We start from the raw sequence: 18,204 nt of genomic DNA on the forward strand, positions 1-18,204 counted from the left end.
GTTGGGAATATGGCCAGGCAGCGAAAATGCGCCCAGATTCAGTCTCAGACTTTGGATTCTTTCTTTGGTGACAAAGAAGACCAAAACATACAGCCTAAAGAAGACAACAAAGTCATAGAGCCTACAACCAAAGCCTCCAAGAAAAACGTGAATTGGCCCCAGGCCATAGAAGAACTCAAAAAGGATTTGGAAAAGCAAGTTAGAGAAGTAGAGGAAAAATTGGGAAGAGAAATGAGAAGGATGCGAGAAAACCATGAAAAACAAGTCAATGACTTGATTACCTTTTCATGCTTCTCTTGATTCTTGTGTTTGAAAGTCAAATTTTCTATTCAGCTCTGGTCTTTTCGTTGAGAAAGCTTGAAAGTCCTCTATTTTATTGAAAGTCCACATTTTGCCTTGGAGCATGATACTCAGTTTTGCTGGGTAGGTGATTCTTCGTTTTAATCCTAGCTCCATTGACTTCCAGAATATCATATTCCAAGCCCTTTGATCCCTTAATGTAGAAGCTGCTAGATCTTGTGTTATTCTGATTGTGTTTCCACAATACACAAATTGTTTCTTTCTGGCTGCTTGCAGTATTTTCTCCTTGATCTGGGAGCTCTGGAATTTGGCGACAATATTCTTAGGAGTTTTCTATTTGGGATCTTTTTCAGGAGGCGATAGGTGGAGTCTTTTAATTTCTAGTTTACCCTGTGGCTCTAGAATATCAGGGCAGTTCTCCTTGATAATATCTTGAAAGATGATATCTAGGTTCTTTTTTTGATCATGGCTTTCAGGTAGTCCAACAATTTTTAAATTATCTCTCCTGGATCTATTTTCCAGGTCAGTGGTTTTTCCAGTGAAATATTTCACATTGTCTTCCATTTTTTCATTCCTTTGGTTCTGTTTTATAACATCTGGATTTCTCATAAAGTCACTAGCTTCCACTTGCTCCAGTCTAATTTTTAAGGTAGTATTTTCTTCAGTGGCCTTTTGGGCCTCCTTTTCCATTTGGCTAATTCTGCCTTTCAAGGCATTCTCCTCACTGACTTTTTGGAGTTCTTTTGCCATTTGAGTTAGTCTATTTTTTAAGGTGTTGTTTTCTTTAGTATTTTTTTGGGTCTCCTTTAGCAAGTCATTTACTTGTTTTTCATGGTTTTCTTGCATCACTCTCATTTCTCTTCCCAATTTTTCCTCTACTTCTCTAACTTGCTTTTCCAAATCCTTTTTGAGCTCTTCCATGGCCTGAGACCAGTTCATGTTTTTCTTGGAGGCTTTTGATGTAGGCTCTTTGACTTTGTTGACTTCTTCTGGCTGTATGTTTTGGTCTTCTTTGTCACCAAAGAAAGATTCCAGAGTCTGAATCTGAGTCCATTTTTGCTGCCTGGCCATGTTCCCAGCCAGCACTCGTCCTCCCCCAAGAACGGCCAACAGCTACTCAGATCTTAAGCAGGCTGTGCACTCCCACTCTGATCCACCACTTAATTCCTCCCACCAGGTGGGCCTACGGCCGGAAGCAACTGCAGCTGTATTTCTGTAGCTGCACCTCCTCTGCTGCCCCCAGGGTGGTGGCCAAACTGCAAACTCCTTTCACTCTGTCCTCCACAGCTTTTCCAACTAACCTTCTCTGTTTTCTTTGGTGTTTGTGGGTTGAGAAGTCTGGTAACTGCTACAGCTCTCTGATTCAGGGTGCTAGGGCCTATTCTGCCCAGCTCCGGGTCTGGTTGGTCTGGGCGCTGCCCATGCTGGGCTCTGCTCCGCTCTGCTCCCAGGTCCATGGGATAGACCTTACCCAGCGACCATCCAGACTGTCCTGGGCTGGAGCCCTGCTTCCCTCTGGTATTTTGTGAGTTCTGCAGCTCTAGAATTTGTTCCTGAGCCATTTTTTATAGGTTTTTGAAGGTACCTGGGGGGGAGCTCATGCAAGTCCCTGCTTTCCAGCTGCCATCTTGGCTCTGCCCCTATTCTGTTATTTTTAGAGGTCTGCCATTGATCTTTAAAAAATTCTGTTGAGGTCCTTCACTTTTTGCAAATTTTTGGGTTAGATTTGTCCAGGACTGAGAGGAGTAAATTGTCCCCCTACTATCCTATTTTACTATCTATTTCTCCCTGTAGCTCAGTTTACTTTTCCTTTAAATATTTAGATTCTATGCTATTTAGTGCATAAATGTTTAGTATTAATATAAATTTTTTCTCTGTGGTACCTTTGAATAAAATGTAGTTCTTTTCTTTATCTCAAATCTATTTTTTGTTGCTTTTTTTGAGATCATCTATAGGTGAGTGGGCTGTGGTTTGGAAGACACAAATCTGACAAGCAAATTCAATATGCAGGCACCCCCCCCCCCGAAAAAGGAGCAACAAAATAATTAAAAATGATAACTGAGTGGGGGAAAACAAAGAAAGAAACCAAGAGCCCAATTAGGATCATTTACAGTTAACATCCAGGATTATCTGATTTTGTTCCTTTTTTTTTTTTTTTTTTTTTTACTTTCCACTCTGATTCCAATTCCTTTAGGTGGGTCAGATGTTATTGAGGATCCAACCCCACGAACATAAGTAACAACACTTGCAGTAGAAGCATCCATATAGCAAATGGAGAAATTTCAAATGCTATGAATAAGTTCACTTGCTTTGGCAGTATACTTTCCAGGGATGTACACATAGATGATGAGGTTGATGCATGTGCTGCTAGAGCTAGCTCAGCATTTGGGAGGCTCTGAAAAAATATGTGGGAGAGAAGTATTAGACTGCCTACCAAAATGAAGGTCTGTGGAGCCATTGTTTTAACCTCATTGCTATGTGCCTGTGAACAGCCTTGGACAGTCTATGCCAGGAAAGTTTCCATGCCAGGAAACTGAACTGCTTCTGTCTGAATTGTCTTAGGAAGATTCTGAAGATCACCTGGCAAGATATGGTACTGGACATTGAGGTCCTTTCTTTAGCTGAACTGCCAAGCATTCAACCTCTGCTGCAGAGAGCATAACTCCAATGGACTGGCCACATTGTTTGCATGTCAAATGTATATTTGCCTAAAAGACTATTTTATGAAGGACTCACACAAGGCAGGTGCTCACATGGTAGTCAGAAGAAGCAATGCGAGGATATTCTCAAGGTCTCTCTGAAGAACTTTGGTATTGATTGTGAGACATGGGAGACATTGGCACAGAATTGTCCATCATGGTGTGCCCACATCAAAGAAGGTGCTGTGGTCTATGAGCAAAGCAGAATTGCAGTAGCTCAAGAGAACTGTGAGACGTACAAATTTAGTGACATCTTCCTCCTGAATCGTAATGTGGACTGTTTATGCCCAGCCTGTGGTAGAGCCTTCCAAACTTGTATTGGTATGATCAGCCACAGCCTGACATACTGTACGTTGACCCTGACATTGTGATGTCATTTTGGTCCTCTTTGAGCGTGAAGGACAAACAAAACCAACTTTGCCTCCTGTTTCTAAGAGACCTGGGCAGTTTTGATTCTTAAAATATGATGTCATGGCTTTCAGGTAGTCCAGTAATTTCTTAAATTATTTTTCCTTAATTTGTTTTCCAGGTCAGTTGTTTTGGCTCTGAGATACCTCATATTTTCTTCTATTTTTTTCAGTCTTCTGGTTTTATTTTAATGTTTCTTATTTTCTCATGGAATCATTAGTATCCTTGTGATCCATTCAAATTTCCAGGGAGTTTTTTTTCTTGGCCAAGTTTTTGTACTACTTGTGCCAATCTGTTAATTATCTTTCCAAATCCTTCCCCCATAGTTTTCACTTGCTTCTCCTTTTTTTTTCTCCAGTGCTCTCCTTTTGTTTTCAAGACAATTTTTAAGCCTTGCTTCATTTAAAACTTGCTTCATTTCTTCCAGGCATCTGGTTGGACTTGTGCCCAAGCTGTGTTTTTCTTTGAGGCTTTACCCTTTTTTTTTTGAGTCATTCTCTTCTGTGTTTGTCTTGGGAATCCCAGTCATCATAATAGCTCTTTTTGGTGGGATTCTTTTTTTTCTTATACTTCCAGTTTACTTTTTGACTTTGGACTTTATGTTAGAGCTGGGTTCTACACACTTTTGGAGAGAGCATCTGAACTGAGCTTTTGTCTTGTTGGGTCTGTAAGCTGCTTTCCTGGGGGTATTGAGTGTTGTTTTATTCTAGGATCTTAGGTATAGCTCAAGCTGCAAACTTTCAGTGTTCACAAAGTAGTCTGATCTAGAGTAAAACATGATCACTGCCCTCCTGCTCTGAACTCAGCAAGTTCCTGAACTGGCTTTGGATCTGTGCAACACTCCTGTTGGCTTACCTCTCTTTGGAAGTTCCAGTAGACTGCTACTAGACTCAGTCACTGTAAGCCAGCTGGAAATTTCTGTAATCTCAGAGTGACAGAACTACAGACTCCTCTTTGATCTGGTATTCTTGTCCAGGTTATTCCACTGAAGGCATCAGACTGGGCTGGAAGCTGGATCTGGGACACTGATCTGCCCCTGGGGTTAGAGCCACACAAGTATTGCTTACTCATGAATTTATTCTCACTAGGGCTTGTGACTCCTCCTCACCATGGAAGGCATTCTTAAAGCACAGGTCTATTTCTCAGTCTACTCTCAATCCTAGATCTGTGATCTGGACCTGGGTAGTGAACATCACAGCTGCCAGTTGACATCTATAACCAAATCCTGCACAAGGGTGGTTTGCTAACCCTAGATCTGGGACCTCCTTCTTGTCCTGGTGCATGGCTCAGCACTCCTGAGTGCTCAGTGTTCCATTCAGCACCTCCCTGGCCAGATCATGTCCCCAGCATCCCCAGACTTCTTTGTGTTTCCCTATGGTCTCCTGGGCTAGAAACATGATTCACTATGATTTTTATTCTTGGATTTCCCAATCAAGACTTGGTCTGGTAGGCTTTCTAAATCTTTGGGGAGAAATTGTATTGGGAGGAGCTCAACTGTACTTCTTGCTACCCCACCATCTTGGCTCTGTCCTCTCTTGATCTCACTATAGCTTTTGATACTGATAAACTTATTAAAATCCCTTCTTCTTTTGGTTTCTGTAACACTGTACTATCCAGGCCTTCACTTCTACTCCCAACCTACCTTCCCTATTTATTTTCCCCTGTTGCTTATTGTGAAGTCTCTGCTCAGGCCAAACTCATGTATTGCCAACTGCCCAATCACATCTTGTGCTTGTCCCTACATTCAATTTCCTCATCAAATTGGCTTCTCTCCCTAATATCCTTCTAGGTTGAGCTTCAATGTCATCAACTTGATGAAGCCTTACGTGATCACCTCAACCAGAATTAGTGTTATAGTACGTTGGAGCTGGAAAGGACCTCAGCAGTGATTTGGTCCAATCCTTGCCTCTACCCATCATCACCAATTTGGTATTTAGGAAACTTAGTCCCAGAGAATTTGAGTGCCTTGCCCAAGGTTGCACAACAAGACATTCACAGAAAGTGATCTTGACTTCATTTGTAGCTGTGTAGTTTCTACTATCCAATTTATATGACGCGTCACATCTTAACCATGTGTTGTAGCTACCTTTGTATGCGCCCTATGTCCTCAACTAGCTAATACATTCATGGAGAGTGAGAACTATGTCTTGTACTTCTTAGTATTACTTGCAGAACCTATTACAGTGACCCTCATGCAGAAAATTCAGTGATTATTGGTAAAATGAATGGATATTTGTCCATTGAGTATAAATATCCACCCTCCAATCCTCCTGCCTTCCCCTCCCCCACCCAAGCTTAATCTGAATTCTTTTTACATAATGTGGCCCAACTCGGATCCAAGTTGTTCCTTCACAAGATACTGTAATACCATCTACAACTAATGGCAGTATCTGCATGGAAAACCAATGACAGAAGGAACACATTCAAGACTCAATAGAAGTGGACTTGGAGAGGAGTAAAGACTGGCTTGCTTAAAAATGGAGGTTCTGGATGGTACTCACCAGTGGGAAGATGATTTTATTGTTAATGCTATTGTTTAACTCTTTACATTTTTCTTTCTGTTTATTTTCTTCTTTTGTCTCTAGGGATGGGATAATTTATTTTGTTACTTGTACTTTCTCTAGTAGCTATATTTATTTATCTTTCTCATGTTGTTTGGGGTATTTGCAAATTGAATAATTGTTCTGTTTTTGTTATCTTTTAGGAATGCTTCAGATATATCTCTTTTATTGAATTTCTGCTTTTTTCCTTTATGATTAGGCTCAGATTTATAAAATATGTCACTTTTGGTTTCATCTTAAGCTCTTGGTTTTTGGAATATATTTTTCATTATCTTCTGTGGTTTATGGTGTGTACAGAATTGTCTTATATTATTCATATTTTCCATTTTAAAGTATTTCTCCTGGTCACTTGCAGAATTTGTTGTTTGTCATGGGAATTACTAAATTTAACCACTATGTATCTTAGAGTTTGTAGCATAGTTATTTTTTTTCTTTTTCTGGCAGCAATCTGTTGATTGTTTTGATTAGTATCTTGTTTTTAGTATGCAGAAATTCTACTCAGTTTTCTTGTGTTATTTCTTGCATTATGGGGTTCAGATTTTATGACTTTTTATGTTTTTTTGGGTACATCTATGCTCCTTAAGTTGTCTTTAAGCATCTTGTCTTTCAGATGAATGTTTTGCTCATATTCTTTTAATGTTATTGTTTTTTGTTTCTCTTCTTCCAGATTGTCCATTTCTGTATTTTTGTATTCCCAATTAGTCATTCTCTCTTTCATATCTTTGTAGAGATTTGCCACTCTGTGTTCATGTTTTTCCATTTTTCCAGCTATTTCTACAATAGAGGCCATAAGATCATAATTCTAATGTCTCTCTTGGACTAGTCAGAAACATCCAGCTGTGGTTCCATGCTCTCCTGGGAATACACAAGGTCCTGTTAGGTGTTGGTTCAATTTCCCTCATCTTGTAACAGTTATTTAGAGATATTTGGATTCCTTTGAATTGCCAAATCTGATGCAGTGCTATTAGTCTACATCATTCTTTTCTTCTTCCTCTTTTTTTTTTGGAGGGGGGTAAGACAAGACAATTGGGGTTAAGTGACTTGCCCAAGGTCACACAGCTAGAAAGTGTGTCAAGTCTGAGGCCAGATTTGAACTCAGTTCCTCCTGACTCCAGGGCCAGTGCTCTACTCACTGTGCCACCTAGCTGCCCCGGTCCACATCATTCTTGACTGCTCTGCAGCTTCTGACTCTTTTGGTCACCCTCCTGAATTCTCAGGCTTCTTTGTGGCATGGTAATGCTGCTCTCCTTTAGTGCTTCTCTATCCTTAGTTATGCCTTCATATCTATTTTCTGCCTTTTCTTTGTATCCCTAACTCTTGGCATAATGCCTGATGCAGAATAAACATTTAATAAATACTTATTGATTGACTGACCTTTCTGATCACTTCTTCTCAGTCTTTGCTATATCAGTATCTATATTTTACCCCGTAACTTTGTCAGAACTAAAAACTCTGTCACAGTCCTCTTACCTTTACAGACCATTTCTCCTGGAGACCTCCTTAGTCTCCATGGTTCTAAATGTCATTTCTGTGCACAATAGTCTCAGAAATAATTATATCATAGTTGTGCCTATATATAAATACATATGTATGTATTATGTATCTCTTCAGCTCTAGAGATGCATTTAGGAGGAATGGATGGAGAACTGATCCTTAAATGAATGGACTAAGAAGATTTTTTTGAGGGCAGAAAAATGACTTGTGGTCCCTCAGCTCATTTGCCTGTAATTGTTTTAATAATTGAAAATATTAAAACTTACAAAATAGTAAATCAATTAGCTGTTTGGAAGCTATGGGAAGATTAAATAAGGACTCATAGTTTCATAGTGATAGAAAGTTGAATTTCATAAGTGTTATCTCATGAGAAAAAGATGAGTCACCTACCAGTAGAAGGCTTGGATTTGAGCTATTAGAATAGTAAGGACCCAAGCTGTAAGAGAAGAGCAGTGAAGTATCCAGAAAAGGAGTTAAGAAGAAAACAGAAGCAGCCTGAACTGGGTTTGAGAATTGTAGAAAGAGATGCATGTTCATAGGAAGGTTTCAACTGATGAAACTGTTTCCTATTTGGCATTTGCCTGCCTCACCACATTGGGGCTCAGGATCTCCTGCTGATTTGCTGAGGAGAGGCTTGGTGCTGGCTTGCTGGGACACTTCCTGTTCTGGACTGTGCTCCTCTTTCACCCAAGTGAGACGGACCTTTTTTTGCTGATCCTCCAAATTTCTTGGGCAAAAAGATTGTTTCACCCCATCTTTTTGTTGGTTCTGCTGTTCCAGGATTTGTTTTGGGGTTCTATTTTATGGTTGTTTGGAGGTGAATATGGGAGAGTTACAGTGATTTACTGCTTACTCTATCATCTTGGCTCCTGGAAGTCCTCCATCATTTCCTGTTGTTTGGAAAAGAGATATTTCTATATTGATTGACTGAAGCAAAGTCTAGGAACCTCCTGATTGGAAGAGAGCTTTGTGAAACTTTGCATGAATGTGTAGAACTATATACTAAAGAGTGAGCAGAGTTTCTGGGTCCACAAGCTATGACAGGTCTTGATCCTCACAAAAGATTGTTGATTTGGATGTCAAAGCAATGGTGGAGGCAATCAAGAACTATGACTAATGGACAGCTTCTGGAGCCACCCTGAGTTGCCAGAAAGGTACTCAGAAATTGGGAAAAAGACCAATGTACTCCAAAGTACCCTACTTTAATTTATTGGGGCAATAAATATTTAACTGGAGAAAAAATATAAAGAGGGTTGATCAGGGAATTCAAGATTAATGTGATTAGTACCCTCAATGAATGCAATACGATTATGGTATATGAATCTTTGTATGAAGGCATTTCCATGGAATATGGAATACTGTAATTTGTTGATAGGAAACAGAAAACTCCTAATGACTCACAGACTGAGAATCAGCTACTATTTCTCAAGATGTTGTGTTGCTTCTTTTTCTTTCTCAGGTTTCTTTTCCACCTTTGGGGGAAAAAATAAACTGGAGCGTAAGTACAGTGGACTTGCTTTCTGTGTTGGAAGCGGGTAGAGCTTGTGTCCATGCACATATGGTACACTTTTAGGCTACTTCACCAACTTATATTTGCAAATTGGGTCCCTTGAGGAATGAGTACTCTGTGAGTTTCACAAGCCCCTATCAATGTATTTACTTTTTCTCTACGGAACCAGAGGATATAATTAACTCAAAGCAAAGACTTTCACTAGCATGCAGTAAGAACAGGAGCAACTTCCTCATAATTCTGGGGCACATTCTTCCATATACACATATACATATTATCAATGTGAAGAGCAGACATGCATAAAATCCATAATTGGCAAGGTTCATAGAGAATGAACAAATGTGGTGCATGTAGGCAAGTAGGGGCTATTTGCCTCTGATGCTTCAGGTTCACTCCCCCTTTCCTCCCACCACTATCTTCTTCTCAAGGAGTGTGGCATTTAGCGGTAGGGTTAGGAAGTCACTCTGCTGAGGCTTTTGGGTAGGGCACCTGTTTCCAATGATTGGTTGTGTTCTCTGTTATTTAGAGCTTAGGGCTCAGCTAAAATCTTGGATTGTAGTAATGCTATGAACCTTTGAAAATAAATGGAACCCATACTCTAGGAAGAGTAGTAGTCTCAGCCCTAGGGCTTGTCATCTCTGAGCAGGATCCTAGATTGAGTGAATGGACTCTTTACTCCTCTCACTGATGGAATCCTAATAAAGATGCCCTGAACCCCAATATTCTAATGTCCTTATAGGCCCCACTGAACAGCAGGCCCACTGCCCCTACCTAGCCACTGCCCCTGTCCCCAACTCAATATCCTAACTTGTTCATATATGCCTCACTGCTCACTAGAACAACAGGTGTGTCCATGAACTCATATTTCTAACAGAAACAGCTGGCATATCCAGCTAGCCACTGCCCCCAGAACCATTCCTCATATTTCCAGCAGAGACAGCAGGTGTGTCTATGCACTTAAGCACAACCACATCCATCTAGTCTCAGACAGGACCACAATACTCAGCCAATCAGAAAGCAACACCACCAAGGATGCCCAAGCAGGATGTGGACCCCAAAACAATAGAAGGGACTTTCCCTGAGTAGGCACCTGGGCAGTAATAACAAAAGCTGTCCTTTAGGTGAACTTATGACATAGACTTATTATAATATCATTATCATACATGCATATACACCCCCATGGGTTTTTTGTATGCATTGTGGGTAATCACATGTGCAGTCTACTGTGGCTGGGACCCTTCCCCTATTACCTAATCCTTTAACAAACCCCTCCTGCCTTTTTCATATTTATAATTTCTTTTATGTAATTACATCTTTACCCTATAAAAATCCATCTTGCTTTCTTTGAAGTTGCTGGTTCCTCTTGGAACTTAGCCTGCTCCATGAGAGGGGTCAATCTCAATAAATGCCTATCCTGGATTAGAGGTGGTCTGACTTTACGTTCTTTGAGATGGTTGCACCACAACACATCATGAAACTGCAGCATCACCAACTCAATCATGATTGACTCTTCAGTTGGAGTCTCCCTACAATGGATGCTGACACTGGCTTCTTTTGTATGGTGTCTTTGCTTATGGGATGGGTAGGAGAGAGAAAACCCTCATCCCCTTGCTTAAGTCCAAGGAGTTAATAATAAAAGGTAAAGAATGAACTCTCTAACAGCTAAGTCCTGCCTCTGTAGCTGGCCTTCTTTTTGACTAATTATCTGAACTGAATCCTCAGAGATTACAGAGTTGGTTAGTTTATGCCTTTTACATCAGCCACAAAGCGATATGGCCAATTGCTTGAAGTCTCTTGTGTTCCATTAGTTGCCATCATTAAATATTCAGAGCCCAATAATCCTCTTATGTTAATTAAGGAACTTTTTCTATACTCCTAAAGGAGTAAGAGGTATAAACATTTCTTTGTACTTCCTTTAAATGTAATTTCCTTCCCTATGGAGCGGCTTATGGTGGTATACTGTAGAAGCACATGGCAAGGATACATATCCTTGTATAGAAGCCCAAGAGAATAGTTCATGGATAATATTCCTGAACCTCAACCTCCTATAAAGAGAAGGGATGATTTCTCTTCTCCCAATGGCATTGTGGTCCCAGAACCTAGCCTTCTAGTCAGAATAATAAACATTTTCTGGGCCTTGTTGGATAGGCAGGTAGAAGCTGTTCCTCAGATAGTGCAGTAGGAAATGGATTTGTTAAGCAATTCCCAAAGTGCATTTACATTCTGGGGAGGTGGACATTGTCTAAGGATAGGCATAGGATGGCACTGTAAGTATGGAAAGGACCTTGTGGGAGAAAGGGGTTTCATCAGAATGTCAGGTTGTTCTTTCAATGACAACCACAATTTCATTTCCCTTCCAAGGGAGCTGACAGGCTATTTGAGTGCATTATATATTTCTATATCTGTTTATTGGCTTCTGTTGGCCCTTTAATTCTCTTGTATTTTCTTTTTTTTTTTTTTAAATGCAATTTATTTATTTAACTTATTTGGTTTTCAGCATTGATTTTCACAACATTTTGAATTACAAATTTTCTCCCCATTTCTACCCTCCCCCCCACTCCAAGATGGCTTATATTCTGGTTGCCCTGTTCCCCAGTCAGCCCTCCCCTCTATCACCCACCCTCCCCTCTCATCCCCTTTTCCCTTCTTTTCTTGTAGGGCAAGATAAATTTCTACGCCCCATTGCCTGTGTATCTTATTTTTTAGTGGCATACAAAAACTTTTTTTGTTTTTGAACATCTGATTTTAAAACTTTGAGTTCCAAATTCTCTTCCCTCTTCCCTTCCCACCCACACTCTCTAAGAAGTTGAGCAATTCAACCTAGGCCACACATGTATTATTATGTATAACCCTTCCACAATACTCATGTTGTGAAAGGCTAATTACATTTTGCTCCTTCCCAACCCATCCCGCTTTATTGAATTTTCTCCCTTGACCCTGTCCCCTTTCCAAAGTGTTTGTTTTGATTACCTCCACCCCCATCTGCCCTCCCCTCCATCATCCCCCCACCTTTTATTTTTTTTTTAATCTTCCTCCCTCTTCTTTCCTGTGGGGTAAGATACCCAACTGAGTATGTATGGTATTCCCCCTCAGGCCAAATCTGATGAGAGCAAGGTTCACTCATTCCCCCCTCACCTGCCCTCTCCCCTCCTCCCATAGAACTGCTTCCTCTTGCCACCTTTATGCGAGATAATCCACCCCATTCTATCTCTCCCTATCTCCCTCTCTCAGTATGTTGCTCTCTCATCCCTTAATTTCATTTTATTTCTTTTAGATATCTTCCCTTCATCTTCAACTCACCCTGTGTCTGCTCTCTCTCTTTTACATATATATATATATACACATATATAAACACATATATATATATATACACATACCTACATATACACATAGATATATACATACATACACATTCACTTATATATATACATTAACATATATATACATATATGGATATTCCCTTCAACTACCCTAATACTGAGGTCTCATGAATCATACTCATCATCTTTCCATGTAGGAATGTAAACAAAACAGTTCAATTTTAGTAAGTCCCTTGCAATTTCTGTTTCTTGATTACCTTTTCATGCTTCTCTTGATTCTTGTGTTTGAAAGTCAAATTTTCTATTCAGTTCTGGTCTTTTCACTGAGAAAGCTTGAAAGTCCTCTATTTTATTGAAACTCCATATTTTGCCTTGGAACATGATACTCAGTTTTGCTGGGTAGGTGATTCTAGGTTTTAATCCTAGCTCCGTTGACCTCCGGAATATCGCATTCCAAGCCCTTCGATCTCTTAATGTAGAAGCTGCCAGATCTTGGGTTATTCTGATTGGGTTTCCACAATACTCAAATTGTTTCTTTCTGGCTGCTTGCAGTATTTTCTCCTTGATCTGGGAGCTCTGGAATTTGGCAACAATATTCCTAGGAGATTTCTTTTTGGGATCTATCTGAGGAGGCGATCGATGGATTCTTTCAATTTCTATTTTGCCCTGTGGCTCTAGAATATCAGGGCAGTTCTCCTTGATAATTTCCTGAAAGATGGTATCTAGGCTCTTTTTTTGATCATGGCTTTCAGGTAGTCCAATAATTTTTAAATTCTCTCTCCTGGATCTATTTTCCAGGTCAGTGGTTTTTCCAAGGAGATATTTCACATTGTCTTCCATTTTTTCATTCCTCTTGTTCTGTTTTATAATATCCTAATTTCTCATAAAGTCACTAGCTTCCACTTGCTCCAATCTAATTTTTAAAGTAGTATTTTCTTCAGTGGTCTTTTGGACCTCCTTTTCCATTTGGCTAATTCTGCCTTTCAAGGCATTCTTCTCCTCATTGGCTTTTTGGAGCTCTTTTGCCATTTGAGTTAGTCTGTTTTTTAAGGTGTTGTTTTCTTCAGTGTATTTTTCAGTATTTTTTTGGGTCTCCTTTAGCAAGTCATTTACTTGTTTTTCATGGTTTTCTCGCATTCTTCTCATTTCTCTTCCCAATTTTTCCTCTACTTCTCTAACTTGCTTTTCCAAATCCTTTTTGAGTTCTTCTATGGCCTGGGGCCAGTTCATGTTTTTCTTGGAGGCTTTGGTTGTAGGCTCTATGACTTTGTTGTCTTCTTTAGGCTGTATGTTTTGGTCTTCTTTGTCACCAAAGAAAGAATCCAAAGTCTGAGACTGAGTCTGGGCGCGTTTTCGCTGCCTGGCCATATTCCCAACCCCCTAACTTGACCCTTGAGTTTTTCAGTGGGGTATGACTGCTTGTAGACTTACGAGTTCTATGTTCTACGTTTGGGGGGGAGGTGCCAGCTCTGTCAGAGCCGCACTCCTCCTTCCCCAAGGACCCCCAGTCCAGAATGGGCTTAGATCTTCAGCAGGCTGTTGCACTCCTGCTCTGATCCGCCACTTAATTCCTCCCACCAGGTGGGCCTGGAGCTGGAAGTAACAACAGCTGTAGCTGCCCCACCTCCGCTGCCCCCGGGGCTGGAAGCCGAACCTCGAACTCCTTCCACTCCCGCAGCTTTTCCCACTAACCTTCTCCGCAGTCTTTGGTGTTTGTGGGTCGAGGGGGGACTGGTAACTGCCGCAGCTCACATATTCAGGGCGCTAGGGCCCCCTCCGCCCGGCTTCTGGTCTGGATCGTCCACGCCGCCCAGGCTGGGCCCCGCCCCACTCCGCTCCCAGCTCCCAGCTCCGCGCGGAACAGACCCCACCCAGAGACCATCCAGGCCGCCCCGGGCTGGAGCCCCGCCTCCCTCCGCCGCTCTGTGGGTTCTGCCATTCTAGAATTGGTTCAGAGCCATTTTTTATAGGTTTTTGGAGGGACTCGGGTACGGAGCTCACTCTAGTCCGTGCTTACCAGCCGCCATCTTGGCTCCGCCCCCTCTTGTATTTTCTGCAAGGAGAAATGAAAGTTGTTACACATCCATATTGTACCTTGAATGCTTGTATGAAGACTTGGTGTTTTGTGCTCTCTTTTGCATAAACCTAGACATGAACAATACTTCATGTGTATAATAGGAATTTACCTTGAGCAATTCTAGGAAGGGACAATTGGCCAAAGAGAGAAAACAACTTTTGTGTTATCAGCTTCCCCCTTGTGGAAAATAACCTTGGATTGAGCATAATCTGTGTGAGCCTAGAGTGTTGGGCATGGGAAAAGGGAAGTGGGATAACAGGGAGGAGTCAAAGGGAGTGAAGACCAGTGGGGGGATGAAGAATAACTTTAAGAAGATGAAGCAGAGGAAAAAAAATTGATAGATAATTTGAAGAGTTCTGCATCACAGAAGTGGGAAAGTTATTGAGGATGGTCTGACTAAAGACATGATCACCTCTGGATGTGGATGAATGTATGATAAGGAGGACAAGCCTTGCCTTGACCATGACGGGGGAGGAATTCCTTTCAATTGGGACATAGAAATCAGACCTAAGAATCTTGGTCCTAGACCTGGTCAGTGGCTTATGAATCTAAATGACACTATAGAAGAGGAATTCCCTGTTGTTCATGCACATAGTTTGAACTCTCAGTCCTTGTTCTTTTTGGTTAAGGCAGGAAGTGCTGACCATGAAGATGTAGCTGCCAAGGATTCTAGTCCCAGCCTTGGTCAACAACTCGTGGACTGAGGGGGAAGAGAGGAGTTCCCTATCACTGGAGCATGAGTTCACACTATCAGCCTTTGCTCTCCTAAGTGAAGACAAGAGGTTCTTCACACAAAGGTGTGGCTGCTGGGGCAGGGGGTGGGGTGTCCTTGTCCCAGCTCTGGTCAACAAATTATGGACCCAGGGGAAAAAATTTTTCCCTATCACTGAAGGACAGGGTTCAGTGAATCAGCTCTTGCTTTCTTCACAGAAGACTGAGGATGGCAGTGAGGCTGCCAGTTCCACCTTGTCTGCAGAAGTGTGGTTGCCAGGATATATATGATCTCAGTTTTGGTCAGTGACTTATGAACTAAAGTAAAGTACTGGTATTTCAGGTTTGGCCTATTACCCATCTAAGTGGCCGGATTCTGACAGGAAAAGAAAACCCCAAGAATCCTTACTGGAGGCACATTGACACTTATCACTGTTAGAGGCCTGTGGTGAAATCAGCAAAACCTACAGGAAGAAATAGGGAAGGCTGGAGAGGGGAAACAATATGGAGGGGTGATTATGAGGTGTTAGGTAGTATTTGTGGGGTAGAAGAACTGATCTCTAGACATCAGTTGAGAGTGGGAGGTAATCCTGCAGTCAAAGGACTGACAATGATTGCCCTGCTGACTGGTTTTTTTTTTAAATTTAAATTTATTTATTTATTTTTAGTTTACAACATTCAGTTGCACAAGCTTTTGAGTGTTAAATTTTCTTCCCCTCCCTCCCCTCCCCCATTCCCAAGACCATGTGCAATCTGATATAGGCTCTACATATATATTCATATTAAACATATTTTCACATTAGTCATGTTGTAAAGAAGAATTATAACCAGTAGAATGAACCATAAGAAATAAGAAAAAAAAAACAAAACAAAAAAGCGACAGAGAACAAATAGTCTGCTTCAATCTGCATTCAGACTGTGATTCTTTCCCTGGATGTGGATAGCATTTTCCATCATGAGCCTTTTGGAGTTGTCTTAGCACCTTGTATTGCTGAAAAGAGCCAAGTCTATCAAAGTTAGTTATTGCACAATGTGACTGTAACTGTGTACAATATTCTCCTGGTTCTGCTCCCCTTATTGAGTGAGGTTTTTATAGGGATTTTCAAGGACATTCTCCTGCCAATCTTCACAATGGTAGGGGTCTGTCTGTCAGTGCAGGATAAGTGGAAATCTCTCCAATATTATGACCTAGGCCATCTTGGGCTGTGATGACCTTACACCAAGAAATAGGGTAGGGGATAGTCTCTTATCAGATACACAGGCAAGGAAAGTCAAGTTATGTGTAGGGACCAGGGTGGTGGGGGTGGGAGTGGCAGCAGGGGGCCAGCTAGTAAATTTCTATAGCAAATTAAAACTTCTTCATAAGTCAAAGTTATAAGATGGAACCAAGTTACAAAATGAAGTTTAAGAAACATCAAAGTATCATACAGCTATGCATTATTTCCACTGCAATGAAGTAGAATGATGACAGAGATCATGGGAGCTTGAGAGGTTGGTAAACTGGGTCACCAGAGTACTCAAAAGGATATAGATGTATTTATGTAAATCCATAAATATGAGATCAGGGGTTGGTGTGGAAAGAAAAACTCTGAACCAGATATTGAACTTCTTAAGAGAGGAAAGAGAAAAACTTATAAAAGAGACTAACCAGTGGATGGCTACAATGAGGATTTAGCCTGGGTGCTAAAGATGGATGGGGGAAGGTGCTGAGTGATGGTGCTGAAGGGACAGTGTAGAAGAAGTGAGGAGCAAGCAGTAGACTTCTTTCTCTTAGGCCAGTACTTCCAGGAGCAGAAGAGAAGAAACACCCTTGGAGAGTGACAAGTCTCTGAGAAAAAGAGAATCCTTGGGGAGCTTTCTGTTTGTGGTCTGACCTGACAATTCCTGTTTTGTTAGGTAGTGTATTATAGTGGAAAGAACACTGGCTTTGGGATTAGAAGACATAGGTTCAAATCTCACTTCTGACACTTACTAGCTGTATGACCTAATCTATGTCACTTAATCCCTTTGGGTCTCAATTTCCTCATCTGAAAAATCAAGAGGTTTGTCCCTTCCAGATCTCTGAGGGAACTGAGGAGATTAGTTCAGCAACTGAGAATTAGTTCAGTTGAATTATGGGAATTGAGTGAACCACCCCGACTCCATCTTGTGGCTCAGTTCTGGAGCTAGCTGGAACTATGGGTCTATTCCTGTGAGAAAACTTTATTCAGTGGTGGGAATTGGGAGAAAACCTTATTGTATTTTTTGAATCTGGCCCTGTGTGGCTGGGAAGCTGGACCACCCTGCTGCTTAGAGACTCGTAATTAAGGACCTGGGTTATACAGATCAGAAACCCAGAGATTGAGGCAAGGAGTTTTCTCAAAATTGTACATCTGAAGCAACCCATAGGTTTTATCTGAAAACTGGACCAATCAGTCATCGTTTTCATGTTCCTTGTTCCTTTATCATAGCAACTTTGAAACTCTCATACTTTGTATTCCAATGAACCAAGTGAAGCTCAACTGAATATTACTTTCCATCCAAAATGTGCTCAGAGCCCTGCCTCCCAGTGGAGTCCCAGCGAAAATGAAATTGGGTCAACCTGTAGTTCCCAATCAGGGGTCTTCCACTTAGCACTGATCTATCAGTGGAATCATCAAACTCAAGGTTGAGTTGAGGACAATGCCAAGGTTATCAACATGGGAGACCAGAAGAAGGGTGGTGCCTTCATTAGAAAGAGTGACCATTGTTGATGATCCTCTTAGCAGTAAAAAGGTCATAGGAGAACTTCACAGGCTTCAGAGCACCATCATACTGCACTTTAAAGTACTCAATTTCCACAGGAGACCGTCGTTTTCCATGGGAAATAGGAAAAGCTAACTTATGCCAGCATTCTGGCTAGTTCAAGCCTGGCTCATATCCCTGGTGATATTGGGACATGGTCTTGCAAGCTGTTAAGGGTTTAGAAACTAGCTCTTAGGTTGCACCTCTGGTTATACTGGTTACAGCAAGTCTGTCCCTGGCTCTTTCTGTGCTGGGCTTTTATAGGCTCCTACCAACTCCAAGTCCCTTTGTGATTGGGGAGGTGGGGGCTGAAAGGGAGAAGATGGTTGAGGTGGGGCTAGGGGACACTGGTTGGACTTAG

The 18,204-nt window shown here is 41.3% G+C and overlaps 1 pseudogene; it reads right to left on the reverse strand.

The window, feature by feature from the left end:
* Nucleotides 1-17,504: 17,504 nt before the first annotated feature.
* LOC118857856 lies at nucleotides 17,505-17,999 on the reverse strand (annotated as a pseudogene).
* Between the last annotated feature and the right edge of the window lie 205 nt (nucleotides 18,000-18,204).

The sequence above is a fragment of the Trichosurus vulpecula genome, chromosome 7 (assembly GCF_011100635.1).
Source record: "Trichosurus vulpecula isolate mTriVul1 chromosome 7, mTriVul1.pri, whole genome shotgun sequence".
In the NCBI taxonomy this organism is placed as follows: Eukaryota; Metazoa; Chordata; class Mammalia; order Diprotodontia; family Phalangeridae; genus Trichosurus; species Trichosurus vulpecula.